Source organism: Puma concolor, chromosome B4, assembly GCF_028749965.1.
Source record: "Puma concolor isolate L17-30 chromosome B4, mPumCon1.1.hap2, whole genome shotgun sequence".
In the NCBI taxonomy this organism is placed as follows: domain Eukaryota; kingdom Metazoa; phylum Chordata; class Mammalia; order Carnivora; family Felidae; genus Puma; species Puma concolor.
The window spans coordinates 45,716,487-45,735,405 of NC_141673.1; the positions used below are offsets into that span (position 1 = coordinate 45,716,487).

General features: G+C 37.7%; 1 protein-coding gene across 1 annotated transcript in view; it reads right to left on the reverse strand.

The window, feature by feature from the left end:
* Positions 1-18,919, reverse strand: part of TRHDE (thyrotropin releasing hormone degrading enzyme) — a 396,068-nt gene that overhangs the window by 261,657 nt on the left and 115,492 nt on the right. The window lies entirely within an intron of this gene.

Consider the following 18,919-nt stretch of genomic DNA (forward strand, 5'->3'; position numbering starts at 1 on the left):
TTAAATCATATTATTAGAGAGGGGTGAGCACAAAGGCAAGGGTGGATTCTGTCAGAAAGGTAACCAGAGGACAGATCATGGAGGGTCTCCTATATAAGAACTTGTTCTAAATTTGGTGGGAAGCAACACAAGGGAGACTGAAATAATGCAGTTTATTTTTAAAAACTCACTGTTGGTTGTTGTTCGGACAGTAGAATTGGGTAACAGGCAAAGTTGCAAGAAAGTTGCAAGAGAATATTTTGAATGTTGTTTCAATAACCCAGGAGGAAGAAGATGGTGATATGGAATAGATTGTAGCAGTGGAATTAGTGAGAACTGGGAAAGTAGAGGATATACCTTGAAGGCATAAGTCTACAGTACTTGCTAGTGGATCACATAAAGGATGTACAAGAGAGAAGAATCAAGGCTGACTGATGTTTTACCTAAACATCCTGGCACTGCTTTTAACAAAATAAAGATGGAAGAAGGAACAAGTTCAGTGAGGAAAATGAGACTTCTGTGTTTGGGTGTTTATATTTGCCTATTTGGCATCTGAAATGTCAATAAGATGGAACTCACAGAATGTCAGAGATAAAGATATAAATGTGTGAGTCATCAGCAAACATAAGTCCCCAAAGCCATGGACTGAATACAATCAATAGGGAGACACCAAAGAGAGAAAAAAGAGAGAGCAAGGATTCCATTCTTGGAATAGTAAATATCTAGACATTGAAAAAATTAGAATCTATGAAAGGTTATGAGAATACTAGCCAGTGAAGTAGGGAGAGCTACAGTACCATTCCAGAAACCAAGAAAAGAAATTTTTAAAGGAGTGAGAGATCAGCCCTGTTAAATGCTACTGAGAGGTCAAGTAAAATGAAGTCCCTCAAGTTACCTAATGGTTCAATAGAACCATAGTTATTGGTGACACTCAAAGTCTAATTAAAATAGGCTCAAAGGACAAGCAGAGGTAAGGAATAGAAAGTGTATGGAAAATACTCTGAAAGCTTTACTATAAAGGAACAGAGAGAGCACAGCTAGAGGAAATCAGTGTCAGGAAATATTGTTTGTTGCTTGCTTGCTTGCTTGCTTGCTTGCTAGCTTAGGACAGGGTATATTGAAACCTGTTTGTCTAAAGATAACCTAGTTAAGAGGGGAGGGAATCTGATGATGGAAAATTAAGAGGGTAATTTTAAGAGCAAAGTCTTAAAAGCAAATATAGGGTATGGGATTAAGACCATTTGTGGAAGAGCTGGCCTCATATAGGTTCACAGAAAAGTTTATCATACCAGGAGGGAAGGCTAGGTATATGGGTGTGGATGCAGATGACTGAAGAAGGAAATTCACTTCTTTTTTTTTCAAGTTTATCTATTTTGAGAGAGAGAGAGAGAGAGAGAGAGAGAGAGAGAGAGAGAGAACACACACTTGTGCATGAGTGGGGGAGAAGCAGAGAGAAAGAAAGGGAGAGAGAATCCCAAGTAGGCCCTGAACTGTCAGCTCAGAGCCTGACATGGGGCTAGATCTCCTGAACTGTGAGATCATGACCTAAACTGAGATCAAGAGTTGGACCCTTAACTGACTGTTTGGGGAAATTCACTTCTGATTGTTTTTTTAATGAAATAAGCATACAGATCATGGGCTGAGACTGAGGGTGTGCTGCAGATTTGAGGAGAGGGGAGATATGAGATAACTCTCCTAGAGAGGGAGAGAGCAAAAAGATATCAGAAATATAGTATGATTTCTGCACAGAATAAGGGCCCACTTAACTGTGTGGTCATAAATTTAAAGTGAATGCCATGATCCAACAATGCAGGCACAGGAGAGACATACAGTAGGGCTAAGCCAGGGTGGAAGTTGTGCCCAGGACAGAATGATGGAGAGAGAGGCAAAGGAGCTAAAGACAGCAGCAAGGGAAGGACTGAATAGTTACAGTGATGCCTCATGTCATCTAACCTGGGTGAAATGGGATCTAGGATGTGAGAGGAGGCATGGCTGTGAAAATGTATACAATTAATGGGTTGGGGATCCCAGGATGGAGGAGGGTGAAGTATTGTTGGCACAGAAGTTGAAGAACAAGGCTGGGGAGTTAGGATGCTGCAAACAAGAACTGGATTGCTTGAAATGAAGACCTTGCCAGGTGGTATAGTCCTTGGAAAAGACAATGTCCAGGGTATGACCACGGACTAGATGGATCAAGGGAAAAGATCACTACAACTAAGGAGACCAAGGTTTCTCAAGTGTTTTGAGGATTACCAATATGGACATTGAAACAACCAACAAAAATGGTGAAGAGTGGTGGAAAGAAAAGCAGTGTTTCAGGATCATCAGTGAGACATCATTTCACGAAGTGCATACCTAAGAGGCAATACCAAATAAATTCAGCCAAAATGAGGAAGGGGACAGTATAATTCACTTGCATCAACTCAGGTAGATGGGATTTTTGGAAGGTGGTAGAGAAGCTACTTAACACGTAAATAGCTTTCAACTAGAATGACACCTACAGGCTTGCATGTTGTGGGATGTGAAAGAAAACTCACCCCCACTTAAGAGAGCCACAGGCAAATAGGTGTCCTTGAAAATACAGTCAAGATTAGTTAGAGCTGAAAAGTAAAGAAAACATTCAAAAAAAAAGTTAAGAACATGGAACTTGCTAATAACACAGAGGGAGTTCCAAAAGGTGGAATGGAAGAGTTGGGAGCAGATGTGAATTTGAATGAGATCAGGGAATGCACGCATATAAATGTAGCAAAGACTCAAGATGATGAGAGATGCCCAGGATGCTGGCATGAAGCATCTATGATGCTTATGATGTCGTGAAATTAAATAGAGTTGGTCATCTATTAAGGAAGGCCAATAATGAAATCTTATTATGACTTTCTTCTTTGTACATTTTTTTCTTAGGCAGTTTGTTGTACCTAAGAAAAGCAAGAGTTGTTTTGGGAGATGAGAGGCATACAATTCCTGTCACAAATACACACTGCTTCATGAATCTCCTCTAAATCTTGTTGAAAGTGGCATCTTCAGAATCTACCTGTTGCCTGGGTAGATTGCCTGGGTGTTTAGAATTTGAGAGCTCAGAAAGTATTGTCTTGCCCCCATTTATTAGACACTGGTGACTTTAAAAAATTTAAATTAAGTACATTAAGGTAGGCTTAAAAATAGCTCATCTTAACATTTCCAAGCCTATGCAATTAATTGCCCAAACTACTATTTCTTAAACTTTTACCACCCTTAGTGCACAAAAGGGTAATGTATACCTGAGCATGTTCACATGAGTCCGGTGAATTACTAATTGCAATTTGTACCCACTCATTCTCTCCCAGTGAAGCACTGCAAAAAGCAAAATGATGGGAATTGTACTGATACATTTATCTACATTCTGCTATATTTTTTTGATCCTGCTGTATTTTTGAAGACAAAAAAAGGACTTATTAATGTAAGCTTAATACTTTAACGAGCTTTGTGGCAACATCTTTGTGATACTTGTGTCATATTTCACATCGGATCTTAGCATTCTAAGATTCTAAGATTCACTTCTAGGCTCAGTACCAAAAAAAAAAAAAAAAAAAAAAAAAACCAGCAACTATAACACAGCAATATATCTATCAAAATAAATCAACCGCCACTAAGAATGAGGATCAGCGTATTTTCTTCTTTGTGATCATTTATTTGTAGTTTTTTTTTTCATCTCGTATCTTCAGTGACTGATATGTTTGACAACAGATACACAAAATCTGACACTGTAGGAACATATCCTCAATTTTACATTTTCTAGGTTTAAAAATGTGACAGATTCTGAAACATGTTATGTGTTCTCTGAGACTATTTCTTATGCACATGTTCCACCCTGCACATCTCAGGAATGACTATTGCAATGTGAGGGCCACCTTCCTGTGGCCCAAGTTCTGAAACAGGGCCGCAGTGGTCTAGGCATGAGGCTTAGTGAACTTAGGACTATGAGAAGCAACATATTACTCAAAATAATGTCTCTTATTATTAGATATACAGATCTGAAATGTAAGCCCCATCACCTAATTCAAAAGTCTTTTTCATTGTCCCCACAGAGTCTGTGGTCATACCCTGGACATTGTCTTTTCCAATGACTATACCACCTGGCAAGGTCTTCATTTCAAGCAATCCAGTTCTTGTTTGCAGCATCCTAACGCCCCAGCCTTGTTCTTCAACTTCTGTGCCAACAATACTTCACCCTCCTCCATCCTGGGATCCCCAACCCATTAATTGTACACATTTTCACAGCCATGCCTCCTCTCACATCCTAGATCCCATTTCACCCAGGTTAGATACCATGAGGCATCACTGTAACTATTCAGTCCTTCCCTTGCTGCTGTCTTTAGCTCCTTTGCCTCTCTCTCCATCATTCTGTCCTGGGCACAACTTCCACCCTGGCTTAGCCCTACTGTATGTCTCTCCTGTGCCTGCATTGTTGGATCATGGCTTTCACTTTAAATTTATGACCACACAGTTAAGTGGGCCCTTATTCTGTGCAGAAATCATACTATATTTCTGTTATCATTTGGCTGTCCCCCCCTCTCCAGGACAATTATCTCACATCTTCCCTCTCCTCAAATCTGCAGCATACCCTCCCTCCCTTCCTCAGTCTCAGTCATTACTCTCTACCATCTCCCTTCTTAATTTGAAGCATTATTAGAGGTTGTAGAGAAAAATGGGCATGTTAATCCTGACAAAAAAGATCAAAGTTTCCAAATGTTATTCATTTTAAGTGTGAATGGAAAATAAATTATATAAGGGTATTCAGTATAACAGTCTTTATGTGCATATGGGGTATGAATATGTAATATATAAAATGTGAATATATAATCAGTGTATATAAATTAATTGTATACAAACATATTTTAAAATTTATATATTAATAAATTGATGCATAGTATAGAATACATTAATAATTACTCATTAATAAAAATGTATTCTATGAATGTATATATTCTGTATGTACTTATGATCAAATGGATGCCTTTAAGAAGAACAAAGTATACTAATTATTTTGAATGTACTGATTCAGTTTGATTCTTAAACATTTATAAAAATGTACAAAAAAACCCTAATAAGGGTCTCTTGGTTTAAAGGGTTTGTAATTTTTATATTGTGGAACTAAAAAGGTTATCTAGTCATGCAGGATTCAGCAGACTATAGCCTATGGGCCAAATCTGGCCAACCGTCTGTTTCTGTAAATGAAATTTCATTGGAACATAGCCACATTCATTCATTTATATGTTGTCTATGACTGCTTCCATGCTATAATGGCTGAGTTGAAAAGTTGCTACTGAGATGGTATGGTTCACAAAGCTAAAAATGTTTTCTTTCTAACCTTTTACAAAGAAAGTTTGCTGAAAACTATCATATTGATTATGGAGACTTCTTTAAATGATTACTATTCATTTTAATCATGATTTTTTTTCAGTACAGATGAGAGGGAAGGGTGAAGCAAAGTAACAGGTATTTAAGGAGGTAAATCAATAAGTTCTCTCTAAATAATCAAATTCAGACAAAATAGAATTGTTATTCAAAGGCCTGAATAACTTAAGTGGTTTCTATGATCTTTATTTTAGCCATGTCTTCACTGGCACCCCACCACAAACCTAAACAAACAGTATTGAAAATTACCTATTGGATTATTAGGCAGTTTGGGCTGCCCCACAAAATACCATAGACTGGGTGGCTTAAGCAACAGAAATTAATTTTATCATAGTCTGGGAAGCTAGAAATTCAAAGTCATGTTGCAGCCTGGTTAGGTTCTGGTGGGAGCTCTCTTTCTGGATTGTAGACAGCTGTTGTGACCTCACATGAATGATGGAAAGAGACAGAGAGAGATCTCTTTTTCCTTTTCTTTTAAAGCTATCAGTCCTATCAGATTTGGACTCTACTCTTATGACCTCCAAATTACCTCTTAATTATCTCCTATGTCCAAATATGGCACTTGAGGGTTAGAGCTTCAGCATATGAATTTGAAGGAGATACAATTTGGTTCATAGCAATAGATGTAAGAAATTATGATTTGGGGTATACCCAAATTTCTGCTACAGACATGAAGCCTTGGTTTTGTCCACTAGAGAAATTTGGCTCATCAAGTTTCATACCATTTACCAGCTGGCTTTATTAATATTAATAAAAATTGGCAGGGTATATCTCAATGTACTTAAGAAGCTAAATTATCCTACACATTATCAATCTACCAATTATTTTACAGCTTAGTGAATATTTTTCAGTCTGTACAATAAAAATAACTGCTAAACAATTTAAAAGCTTAAAAACATTTTATTCTATACTACTGAAGACACACTCTAGATCATTCATAAATTATTTCCCATACAAAGACAGAATCCATAAGGGAAAAAAAAATAAAGCCAATAAAGAATAAATCTAAGTTACAAACCATTAAAATTCCTCCAACTGAAAAAATGGCATATGGGACTCACCCTTTCTTTCAAAATTACCCTTTAAAAGGCTTCAGAAATGCCCTAAAGCCTTCATTTACAACTACCATATTGGATTCACTCTGTTTGTGTATTGCAACCTCCCTTACAGGCTAAGGTTTGTTTTACACTTCAGTCTGTTTTACATTTCAAAGTCCATAAGCAGCAGCAGCAAAATTCTCACAGGCAGTAATGAAAAGATTTTAACACTGAAAGGTGGACCAGTAGCAATTTTCCATCTGAAATCTCAAAAACTTTCAGTCTCAATCCTGGATCCCCCAATGTCATAATGAATACAGTCATAATTTTAAAGCTTTAAAAAATAGCTGATTTTGTAATAATTCATGATTAAAATTTGATGAGGACCCATCTCCTACATTAGACAAGAGAGTGAATAAAGCACACCTTCCTCAGGTTACAACAGAACATCTGCTTTCCACCCTATGAAATTATAAGTAGATATTCCTTGACTTACAGCAAGGATTTTTATTAGCCTTCATTATCTGATAAGATCGAAAGACCTTAATGCCAAAGGTAAAAGGATGCCCTGATCAGGATGACCACTTGGTTTGTAAACCTTCAAAATGAAAGGATAATCAATTAGGAAGTAATCACTGCCTATGTTTACAATGGAAACATTTGAAAAATTCTAAATTGGATAAAGAACACTGTCACAAATACACTGAAACAAAGAAAAGAAAAAAATGTATTTTGACTCTTTCTCTCTTATTGAGCATCTTGCCTTAATTGACTTTTAGACACTTAACCTTAATTTACATAACTATCCCTCAGTCTCAGTTTCTTGAAGCGATTCCGAATAACCTTCTGATCTGAATATAAGCTATCTTAGCTCTAAAGTTTATGGAAATGGTCACCTTTCTTTTAAAATTGCCTGATTGTCAGTGCTTCTGTCAGCACTAATCCCCAGCCCAGACTTTAATGAAATGTTCCTCCCTTTCTCTAGGGCTTTGGATTGCTATTTGGCTATAATTAACTCCAGACTGACCAATGGCCAGTGAAGGAAGCAACTCACTCCCAGAAAAGGATTATTACAGCCATTATTTTGTTCTAAATACAGCTGCTCTATCTAGAAAATACAGAAAATACAAATTATTTATCTTGCTATGTTAATTTCAAATAACCAAGAAAGAGAAAGAGGCATAGAAAGATTGTTCCCTTTCACTGTAGCTACATAGAAGTGTAAGCCACAGGGGGAATAAAGGAAAACTCATAGTTTTTCAAGCCTGTCTAAACTCTAGTTGAGAGGAACTGACATCAAACCTTCATTTGAAGTCCTATTGTAATTCAGCAAATCCTGTTGAACCTCCTTTCAAAATACATCAAAATTTGCCCACTTCTCTCCATCTCCACTGTCACCACTCTGGTCTGATACAACATTATTTCTCAGATTAATGCAGTAGCCTCTCTCTGCTTTGGGCTTGGACCCAGCCCTTCCCCCAACGTTCTACATGATGCAGACAATGCAATCCCTTAAAAATGTAAGCCATGCTGGACCATGCCTGCTATGGACTGAATTGTATCCCCTCCAAATTCATATGTTGAAGCCTTAACTCCCCATGTGATGGTATTTGGAGATAAGGCCTCAGGAAGGAAGATAATTCCATTTAGATGAGGTCATGAGAGTGGGGCTTTCATGATAGGGCAGTGCCTTTTAATAGAAGAAACACCAGAGAGCTTGTTGTTTCCCTCTGCTGTGTGAAAACAGAGCAAGAAGGTGCCCATCTGCAAGCGAGGAGGAGAGTTCTCACCAGCATTGACTGGACAGGTGCCTGATCTCAGATTTCTAGCCTGCAGAACTGTGAGAAAATAAATTTGGGTTGTTTCAACCCAACTAGTCTATGGGTTTTGTTATGGCAGCCTAAGGAGACTAAAGTAATGCCTCTGCTCAGAATAAAAGTACGTCACTTTCAGTGGCCAACCAACAAGTTCCTTCACAACCTGGCCCCATTTCCTTGTAGACTTCATCTTCCCCCACCCTCAGTCTCACTCACTTTGCTCCAGGCACACCGATCTCCTTGCTATTCTTTTTAAGTTTATTTATTTATTTGAGAGAGAGAAAGAATACACATGTGCAAGTGGGGGAGGGGCACAGAGAGAAGAAGAGAAAATCCCAAGCAGGCCCCACACTGTCAGCATGGAGACCGACACAGGTCTTGAACTCATGAACTATGAAATCATGACCTGAACCAAAATCAGGAGTCGGATGCTTAACCAACTGAGTCACCTAGGCACCCCTCTTTACTATTTCTTCAACAAGTCCTCCTCCTCAGGATACCCTTACTCTTTCAAATTTTGAATCAGGTATCCCCATTTCAGCAAGACATCCCCTGACCATCTACCTTATTTAAAACTACAACCCACCATTTCTGATACTCTTCTCTGCCTTATTTTCCCTATAGCAGTTATCACTTAAATTTTTTTTTATCTACTTTTGAGAGAGAGAGAGAGACAGACAGAAAGTGAGCAGAGGAGGGGCAGAGAGAGGGGAAGAAGAGATCTGAAGGGGGCTCTGTGCTGATAGCAGACAGCCCTGTGCAGGGCTGAAACTCACAAACTGTGAGATCATGACCTGAGCTGAGGTCAGACACTTAACCAACTGAGCCACCAAGGTGCTCCTAGCAGTTATCACTTTTTAACACTATATATTTATCTACTGTCTACCTCTCTTCTTTACTAAAATATAAACTCAATGAGGACAGGGATTGATGTCTCTTCTTAACTGCTGATTCTCTAGTACCTAATAAAACAATGTCTAATATATAGTAGATAGGCAACAATGTTGTCAAATTCCTGAATAAATCTTTTCATCTCAGCCAACAACAAGAGGGAGAAGAGCTGGTAGACAACTAAATAGTTATTTCATTTTTAGATTACAGATCCTTCCAGGTGCAAAGTATAGCTTCTTAATAGCCTCCTTGCTTTAGGATTGCTATGATAATAAACCAAAAGCTCAATACTTCTAGATATCAACTCACCCATTTTTCACCAACAACTTCCTTTACATGAATCCTTAATGAGAAAATGGCTGCAGCTTCAGTTAACTCATCTTTCACCCCTTCCACTTATATTTACAAAAAAAGAACTTCCTTAGAAGTTTATAAGATATATTACCATTATTTCTTTGTTTACTCTACTAAAAAATAAATTATATTTTATTTGATTCACAAAGCAGCCAAAGCTTTCCCTTCTCTCCTTCTCCAATGTGGTGAAGAAGGTTAAAACAGAAAGAAACTAGAGATTACTTATTCACTCAACAAGAATTTATTAAGTGCCTACCTTGGGCCACACACTGCTCTAGGCAGAGAGAATAGAGCTGTGAACAGACAAAAATGTCTGCTCTCATAGAGCTTACATTTGGGGCAGTGGCAGGGGATACTTGGAGACAGATAAGAAGACAAAATATACGCCAAGGGAAATAATAAAAAGTGCTATGGAGAAAAGTCAATTAGGGAAGAGAGATAGGAAATAATTAGCAAGGCTGCATTTTAAATAGAAGGGTCGGGGCGCCTGGGTGGCGCAGTCGGTTGGGCGTCCGACTTCAGCCAGGTCACGATCTCGCGGTCCGTGAGTTCGAGCCCCGTGTCGGGCTCTGGGCTGATGGCTCGGAGCCTGGAGCCTGTTTCCGATTCTGTGTCTCCCTCTCTGCCCCTCCCCCGTTCATGCTCTGTCTCTCTCTGTCCCAAAAATAAATAAATGTTAAAAAAAAAAAAATTTTAAATAGAAGGGTCAAAGAAGACCTCACTGGGAAAGGTGGTATTTGGGCTGTGTATGCATCTGAAGGAAAAGTGTTCCAGGCTTAGGATGGAATGAGTGCAGAGGCCTAAGGCTGACGCATGCTTGGTACATTAGAGAAACAGCAAGGAAGGTGCTGCAGCTGAAACAGAGAGAGTGAGTAAGAGAGAAGTAGGAGATGAGTCAGAGTAGTAGCAATGGGCCTGATCCTCATGGGTCTTGCAGGACAAAGCAAAAGTTCTGGATTCTACTCTATAATTAATGAGAAGCCATTGGAATATTTGAGTAGGAGCCCAACATCATCAGACAAGCCCAGTCCTTCATAAGAACCTGGTAGATTCAAATATGTCATGTTCTCACACCCTTGACCCAGATGAGAAAAGCATCGTGGCTGGAATGAGAGTAGCTGTGGACATGGTGACAAGTGATCAGATTCTAAATATATGTAGAATATGGAACCAGAAAACCATTTATTGATGGTTTGGACATGTAACATGAGAAAAAAAGATTATAATTCCAGTCATTTTTTTACATAACCAACTTTTGAAGGAATAAAATTGCCCTCTCCTAAGATAGGAAAGACGATGAAAGGAACAAGATAGTGGTATAATATCTGCAGCTCCAATTTGAACATATTAAGTTCAGATCCTCATTAGGCATCCAAATGTAGATGTCAGACAGCCAGTAGAATGATGAAATTTGGAGCGGAGAAGAGAACCAGGCTGGATCTGTAAATTTGGAAATCATCGCCATCAAACTGTAGTATTTAAACCTATGAGGCTGGATGAGGTCACCAGCAACATAGATAGCAAAGATAAAAGGTCCAAAATCTGAGTCCTGAGACACTCCAATCTGAATCAGCTGGAGAGGGGGATAGAGGGAAAAAACGGACTTGGAAAGAATGGCCAGTGATTTGGTAAAAAAAAAAAAAAAAAAAAAAAAAAAGAAAACAGGAAAATGTGTTATCCTAAAAGACAAGACAAAACTGTTTCAAGACATTGGAGAGAACAACTGTCAGATACTGCCGACAGCTCAAGAGGAGGACTTAGAATTGGCCACTGGGTTTAGCAATGTGGAGCCATTTTGAATTTGACAGGAGCAGTTTTAGTACAGTGTTAGGGCAAAAGCCTGATGGAGAGGGTATCCAAGAGACAAGGGAAAGAGAGAAATCAGAGTCAGTGTAGATGGACAACACTTTCAAGCAGTTCAGCTGTAAAAGGGAAGAGAGAATGGTGTACTAGCTGGAGTGAGGGTGTGTGGCACGTGATTAAGTTGAGGGAAACAGCACCATATTTTTAATGCTGATGGGGGGAGATCCAATAGAGAAAACTGAAGATTCAGGAGTGGGAAGGGAAACTGCTGAAGTGATGTCCTTGAACAGGTGAGGGAGGATGCACAAAGGAGGAGGTGTCCAATGCCGGAACACCACTTGACCCATACTAATAGAAAAGAATGCAGAGTGTATGGCACAAGGCCCAGGCAATGACTACATATGAAAACACTGGAAGGAGCTATTTCCTAACTTAATGACCAAGCTTTAAGAGCCAACTACCTCTGTCAGAAAATGTACAACAATGTCTTGGAGGTCTCTTTGTACATACGCCCTGATCAAATTAAGCACTTTCTAAAATTGCATCTATTTTCAGGATAAGCAATCTTTCACAATCCCTGAAAATCAGTGAGAATATGCTTAGGACTAAATCCAAAGTTGTGAAGGTTTGAAATTCTTAAAACTGGAAAAGTAAGAAGGAGGGTAGTAAGCAAATAGAGCAAAGAACAAGCTAGCAAAATAATTAAAAAAACATCTCTTCAACTAGATTTTAAGCTTCTAGTGGAAGAAGGCATTTATTGTCATTGCTGAATACAGTGTACATAGTAACTACTCAATAAATGCTTGTCGAATTAATTAGTTAATTCAGTTCTATAGTCGGTTTGTGTCGCATTAAATTCTCCACTCAGCGTACCGTGGTTTGCTAGTTTACAGCAGTAATAATCTCATGCATCATTCCCACTAAAATGCACTGTTTTCATTGATTTCTTTCTTCTTTACTGTTCTGTTTATTTCTCTCTTTTTTTGCACTAGTTATTAAATATCACAAACATTGAGTATCTATATATGTTTTGTTTGTTAGTACAGTCTTGGAAGTATATAGCATCTAATAGCAGCAAAATAGCTTAACAAGAACAATTAAGTGGCCATATTATGGAATAATTAATGAAGGGGAAAATGCTTGTTAAATTGTGTTAAAATAACTGTAATATATTGAAGTAACTGTGTCCATTTTAATAGGATTTGGTGTTGTTTTACTACACATGGCTGTCAGAGTGAGGATTAGGAATATATGAAAAATATTTTCCTTTGAAAGAAACGATAACTGCTCTTTCGGTTTATGAACAAATCATCATATGAAGAGTTTTTCAGAAATAAATTAGTTTTACAAAATAGGGAGAGACTATTTGATTCTAAATAGGGGGGAAGGATAGCCATTTGAGGAAATTCATTTCTCTATACTACCTGGTAAATCAGAAGGCAAAGTACTGTCTCATCTGATCCTTTAACAATGTACTAGAATGTTAATCCACAGGGACGGCCTTACATTAGTTTCCATCAAGAAACCATAATATTAAATAGATCCAGTATAACTTCGAATATTTTTAGGAATTCTGGTTGAAAAAAGCATCTTGGGAGTAAATTGACATTATGCATAATTAGACCAGACTATACATAGAGACCCCAGTATTAAAAGCAGTATTACTTGAACCAACAAGACATATGTATAGTATTCAATGCCTACCTAAGCAAAAGCAAGATTAGAAAAAAGTCATACTTTAAAAAAAATGAAGTCTCAAATAATAACTGAAGTGTGAGATGCAAAACTAAGATGGAAACAGTATTATATAATTATCACTTCAAGTTAGAAACAACAAACATATCACAACTTAAAGAAAAAAGATGCATAACCACAGAGAGTGAAATACTTAGCGGTCAGTGCAAACATTTTATGAATGAAAAATCTCCCAAGCTTCACTACTTGCAAATAGCCCATCATCATCATCACCACCACCACCACCAACACCACTATAATAAAAAAGGGAATATATCTGTGATAGCTTACACAAAACTCAATCATGCAAGCTAGCTGCTTCTATTCATGAACTTCAATAGGGCAATTTATCCCATAAGTTATCCCATAACTTATCTCATTATAGAAAAAAAATAGACTCTATCAACACGATACATAAAGCCCATGGGATCCAAGGGCTTTCCCTACTACACATTTCTCAAAATGATATCTCCCCTTTCTTCTCCACCTCCGATTAAATGTGTTTCTTTTTTCAGGACTCAAGTAAATATAAAGCTTCTTTTTATGTGCATTTCATGCCTACAGCATTGTGCAATGATCCCACATTCTTAACTTAACATGGTACTATATTTTTGTCCTACAAAATTTCGGTGTTTGATTATATTCTGTATTGTGTGAGTCTCTAATCCATTAATTTCAGTAAATATTGTATTATCTCCTCAACAAAACCACAATCTCCTTGAGGCCAGAAATTCTTGTTACAAAATACCTGTGGCTCCTTCTACAATCACAGCAGGTAATGAATTCTTCATAAAAGCACAGTGTACTGAAAAGAAGCAATCAAGCAAACTCCCTTACAAAACTTACTGATTTACAAATTACAAAGTAGCAGCAAAAGGAAACTAAAAACTATCTGCCATAATTAATTGAAATATAAATAGGATGAATAACAAAATACTGTAATACAAATCTGAGTCACTTTATCTGCTACCTAATTAACTTATAAAGCAGCTATGATGAAAAACTATTTAAAATATTCAAATACAGAGTGGGGGGATGGGTGAAATATAAGACGGGGATTAATGCACTTGAAGTGATGAGCACTGGGTGATGTATGAAAGTGCTGAATCACTATACTGTATACCAGAAACTAATATAACCACTCTATGTTAATTACACTGGAATTAAAATAAAAGAAAATGATAAAGTATTCAAATAGATCTTCTAGTTGACGAAATTATGAGTTATAAAACATGTACTTCTTTAATTTTTTTAAGTCTCCAAATTTTCTACAAGGACCATATATTACTTTTAATATCAATATGAAATTAATAAAAATATGTATTACATTATCCCTCTAGTAATCAGATTATCTAGTTTATTAAGGTGACCCATATTTAATTCTCTGGATCTTCAACATTTCTAGAATCTGTTTGAGCAGAATTTCAAGATTCTGGAGACAGCCTGGACTTGAATTATAAATCCTCTAATTCCTGCTGTGTGAACTGAGTACATTACTTAGTCACTTAGTGCCTAAATTTCCTCACCTGGAAAATGAGAAAATAACAGGTACTACCTCAAAGGCTGTGGAAAAGATTAAATGGGTTAGAATGTACAAAGTCCTTAAGAATGGCCCATAGTTTATAAATATAAATCCATTTGGTTTTGTAGCTGTGGTCAATGTTCTTGAGATTAGAGGACAGATAGCTTAATTCTTTATATGTCTACAAAAATCTTGTTGTAAAGTAAACCTCTATGCCTTTGAGAGTTTTAGGGAAAATAGGACACACAGTTATAGAAAGGCTTCTGGTATGTATCTTCTGCTTACAACCCAATTCCAAGCAAGAGGAAATCTCTACAAACTTCATACAATTAAGGTTTCATTATCTAACATAGAGATTTTAAAAACAAATCATCATACAGTATACACTGGCTGCCTATTTTGGCTCAAAATGTTAAAGGAATATCTTTGTGCAACAAGGAGAATAAATTACTGTCCTAACAACAAACATCAGAATTCCTCTTAGGGAGCCATTCTGATAAACTACTTGGAGTGGAAACTCAAATCCTTGGAGAGGATCTAGCATGAGATGATGCCACAGTGGAGAAAGTGAAACTATTCAGCACTAAGAATGAAAAAGAACTTGGGTAGAGAGAAGATAACGCAGGTTTATGACAGAACAGCAAAGTGACTTTTAAGAAAAGATCCAATATTAAACTTTACGGGTTTGTTGCATTTCATTTTGCCTCTTGCGGTGTAATGGCCTAGTGTGCACACATGCGCACATCACCTCCAAAGCTTCAGTAGTGTCAGGTTACCTGGAGGAGAGTTTTCTTACTTGTTTTGATTTTCAGTTTTCTAATGCAAATCAAAGAGAGGCAAGTTCCATGTCTCCCTTGAGACGGTTTGGGACAGGGTCAGATCTGCAAGGTAAGGGGCTACCAGTTCACAGAAACAGCTCTTATCCAGAGGTGAGCAGTACTAGATAGAACACAAACATTTCTCCCTTCTCCTCTATTCCCAGAACACTCCCCACTGGGAATTTTCAGAAGTACCAATCTGTGGTCTAAACTCACTGTCTCTAGTCACTGTATCCCCTCCCAGTTCCACCCCCATTTTTTCTTGAACACACTTCTCTGGCCTTTGCCCTGAAACTGCTCTTGTCAAGATCACTATGACCTTCACATGGCGAGCACCAATAAATGGTCAATTCTCAGTGCCCATCCAACTTGAGTTACCACAATTTAACATCTGCTCACTTTTGAAATTCTTCATTAGATGGTCAGAAATACTACAGATACATGTTTTCTTAGTTTCTCAACCAGTTGCTCCTTCTCTGAAGTCTTTACTGGATCCTAATGTCCCTATCCTCTGAACACTGCATCAGCCCCTCCTTGTTCCTATTCTCTTTTCTGTCTGCTCTCACAGCCCTGGTAAGTCCATATAGCCTCACCACTTTCTATATCATCATATGCTGGCAAATGGATATGTGGAGCCAGATTACTCACCCAAACATCATATTGATAAGTTCAACTGCCTATTTGAGTTCCTTTCAAGACATCAAGGTGCCACCTGAATGGTTAATAGACATATCAGTCTCGAAAATTATCCCCTTCCACAATTGTTCTGTCTCAGCAAAAGGCAATTCCATCCTTATTCTCAGGCCAAAAAAAAAAAAAAAAAACAAAAAAAAACAAAACACCTTGGAGCTGTCCTTGGTACCTCTCTCTCACATCCCACATTTTCTTCATCTGCAAATATTTCTATGTTTTCAATATATATCCAGAATTGTACCACTTCCAACTACCTCACTGTTAGCATCTTAGTCAGAGCCATAATCATTTTTTTACTGAATTTTGCTGGAGCCTCTTAACTGTTTTTCATGCTCCACACTTTGCCACTAATCAGGGTCTCAGTTTCAGCACTATTGACATTTGGAGCTAGTATTATTGTGGAGGCTGCTGAGTGCATGATAGGATTTTTAGCAGTACTACCCACTAAACACAAGTAGCACACACTCCCCCACCACCCACCTTGAGTTGTGACAAACAAAATGTCTCCAGAAATTGCTAAGTGCCTCAATTAACCCCTGATTAAGAACAATTGCCCTATAGTGTATTTTCTTTTTTTTAATGTTTATTTATTCATTTATTTTGAGAGAGAGAGAGAGAGAGAGAGAGAGAGAGAGAGAGAGAGAGAGAATCTTAAGCAGGCTCTGCACTGTCAGCACAGAGCCCGACTCAGGGCTTGATCTCACGAATTATGAAATCATGACCTGAGCTGAAATCAAGAGTCTGATGCTTAATCAACTGTACCACCCAGGCATCCCACCCTACAGTGTATTTTCAAACTAGGTGCATAGCTCACCCTTTTTTGACAGAAGCCAGATTATGTAATATGTCTGCTCAAAACTGACCAATAGATTTCCATCTCACCCAGGAAAAAAAGAAGAAAAGAAGAAAAGAAAAGAAAAGAAAAGAAAAGAAAAGAAAAGAAAAGAAAAGAAAAGAAAAAGAAAAGAAAAAGCCAGTATCCTTACCATGACCTGCTGGCTATACATCATCTTTTCCACATCCATTACTCCTTCCTTGACCTCATCTCCTATTTCACACCCATTTACTCACTCTGTTTCAGTCATACTTGCCTTTTGCCTATTCCTGAAATATACCACCAAGCTCCCCTCTAAAGATCTGGGCAATTTGTTTCCTCTGCCTCTATGCCTATATATCCTTGTCCCACAATATCATTTGGCTTGTTCCTTTACTCCCTTAAGTGATTTGCTCCAAAGTCAATTTCCCAATGAAACCTTCTATATTTACTCATTTTAAAATTTCAGCCACCTTCCCGTGCCTCATCTTCTTCCCACTCTTCTTTTCCCTCCATTCTAGCATTATTTTTAATGGCATTTATCTCCATCTGATATGCTATATGTGTTAATAATTGCTTTAATGTCTGTCTTTACCCAACAGGATGTAAGCCCCAGGAGGAAAAGGATTTTTGCCTTTTTCATTCACTGCTGTATCCCCATAACATAGAAAAGTGTGGGTGGGAAGCACTTAATAAGTGCTTATTAAATAAATAAGGAAAGGAAGAAAAGAGGGAGGGAAAGAATGAAGGACAGAAGATGGAAGGAAAGATAGAAGTGGGGAGGGAGAGAGAAAACCATCTTCGATAGATCTGAAGGGTCAAGGCAGACACAGTTCATCTCTAGGACACATCCACATGTACCATTAACAAAGACTGAGTTGGTTTCCATAGAATTTATTTAATCATTATATACAATGGGAACTAAGGATCTGTCAAAATGCTTCTGTGCTTAGAAATTTTATATAGGGAGTATTTAGAAAGCATACATATAAATCCATTAATACATAGCTCTAAATATCTATAGATATATAAATAAGTAGAATTTTAAAAGGAATTTTATAAAGTGCCATAGACCATGGTAACTCCCCTACATACATAAAAAGGAGTGTGCTGGGGTAAGTCAAATAATTCAATTATATACACCATAAGGAGCTTAACAAGTAATAGTAACAGTGAACAAAGCTCTTTTCTACCAGATGAAAGCCTGCATGGTTCAATTGTGAGTGAAAGAGAGGAACAGAAATGCTTCCTGCTGCAAGCTGACAGTTACATGGAACCCCCTGAAGTTATAAATTGAGTTCCTCTACTAATTGCTGGTCTGAAGGGGACAAAGATCCACATTTTATTTCTCTTGCTGAACTTGCAACATAAGCACTTGTGAATTTTACATTAGGGTCAAGCTGGGAGGTTCCCATCCGGTTTTACCTGGAGTAGAGAACAGTGTCACCTCCCATGCAAATGAGGTCAGATAGTCCTTCCTGCATTGGGTGCCTACCAGGGAGATTTCAGTGTAACAGACGCTAATAGGAAGTTGATGTAGAGGAGGGGAGAGGGAAAGAAGGAAAAAAAAAAAAACTAAACTAAATTAAATATAGATCCTATTTGAAATAAAATTTTGTTTAGAAATTTGAAATAAAATCTTATAGATTCTAAGAGCACATCTTTCAGAAAGAACTCCGAATTTTGTAATATCATTCCTTAAAATTGTATGCCACACCAATTTAGTAACAATATCAACTATTTCATCTATTTCCTAAACAACTCATCGTAAGGCCAATAAAGCTACGCAGCAGGCAGGTACTTTAATAAAATAGACCCAGTTCTCCAGAGAGAGGAACCTGTGGTTCAAATGCTAACACTTTTGATCAGGTAAGCACTTTATTCTTACCAATGAGCAATCACTTTTATGTGGATGCTGATCGAAATGTTCTTGAGAAGGAAAATAAAATGGGCAGGGGCTGGGGCGGGGGACAAAATACTGCTATGATGTAACATTTCAAAACAGGTTTTCTGAGAAGGAAAAATAACTACAGCATTTCTAATGGGTATACGTGCCCTTTCTA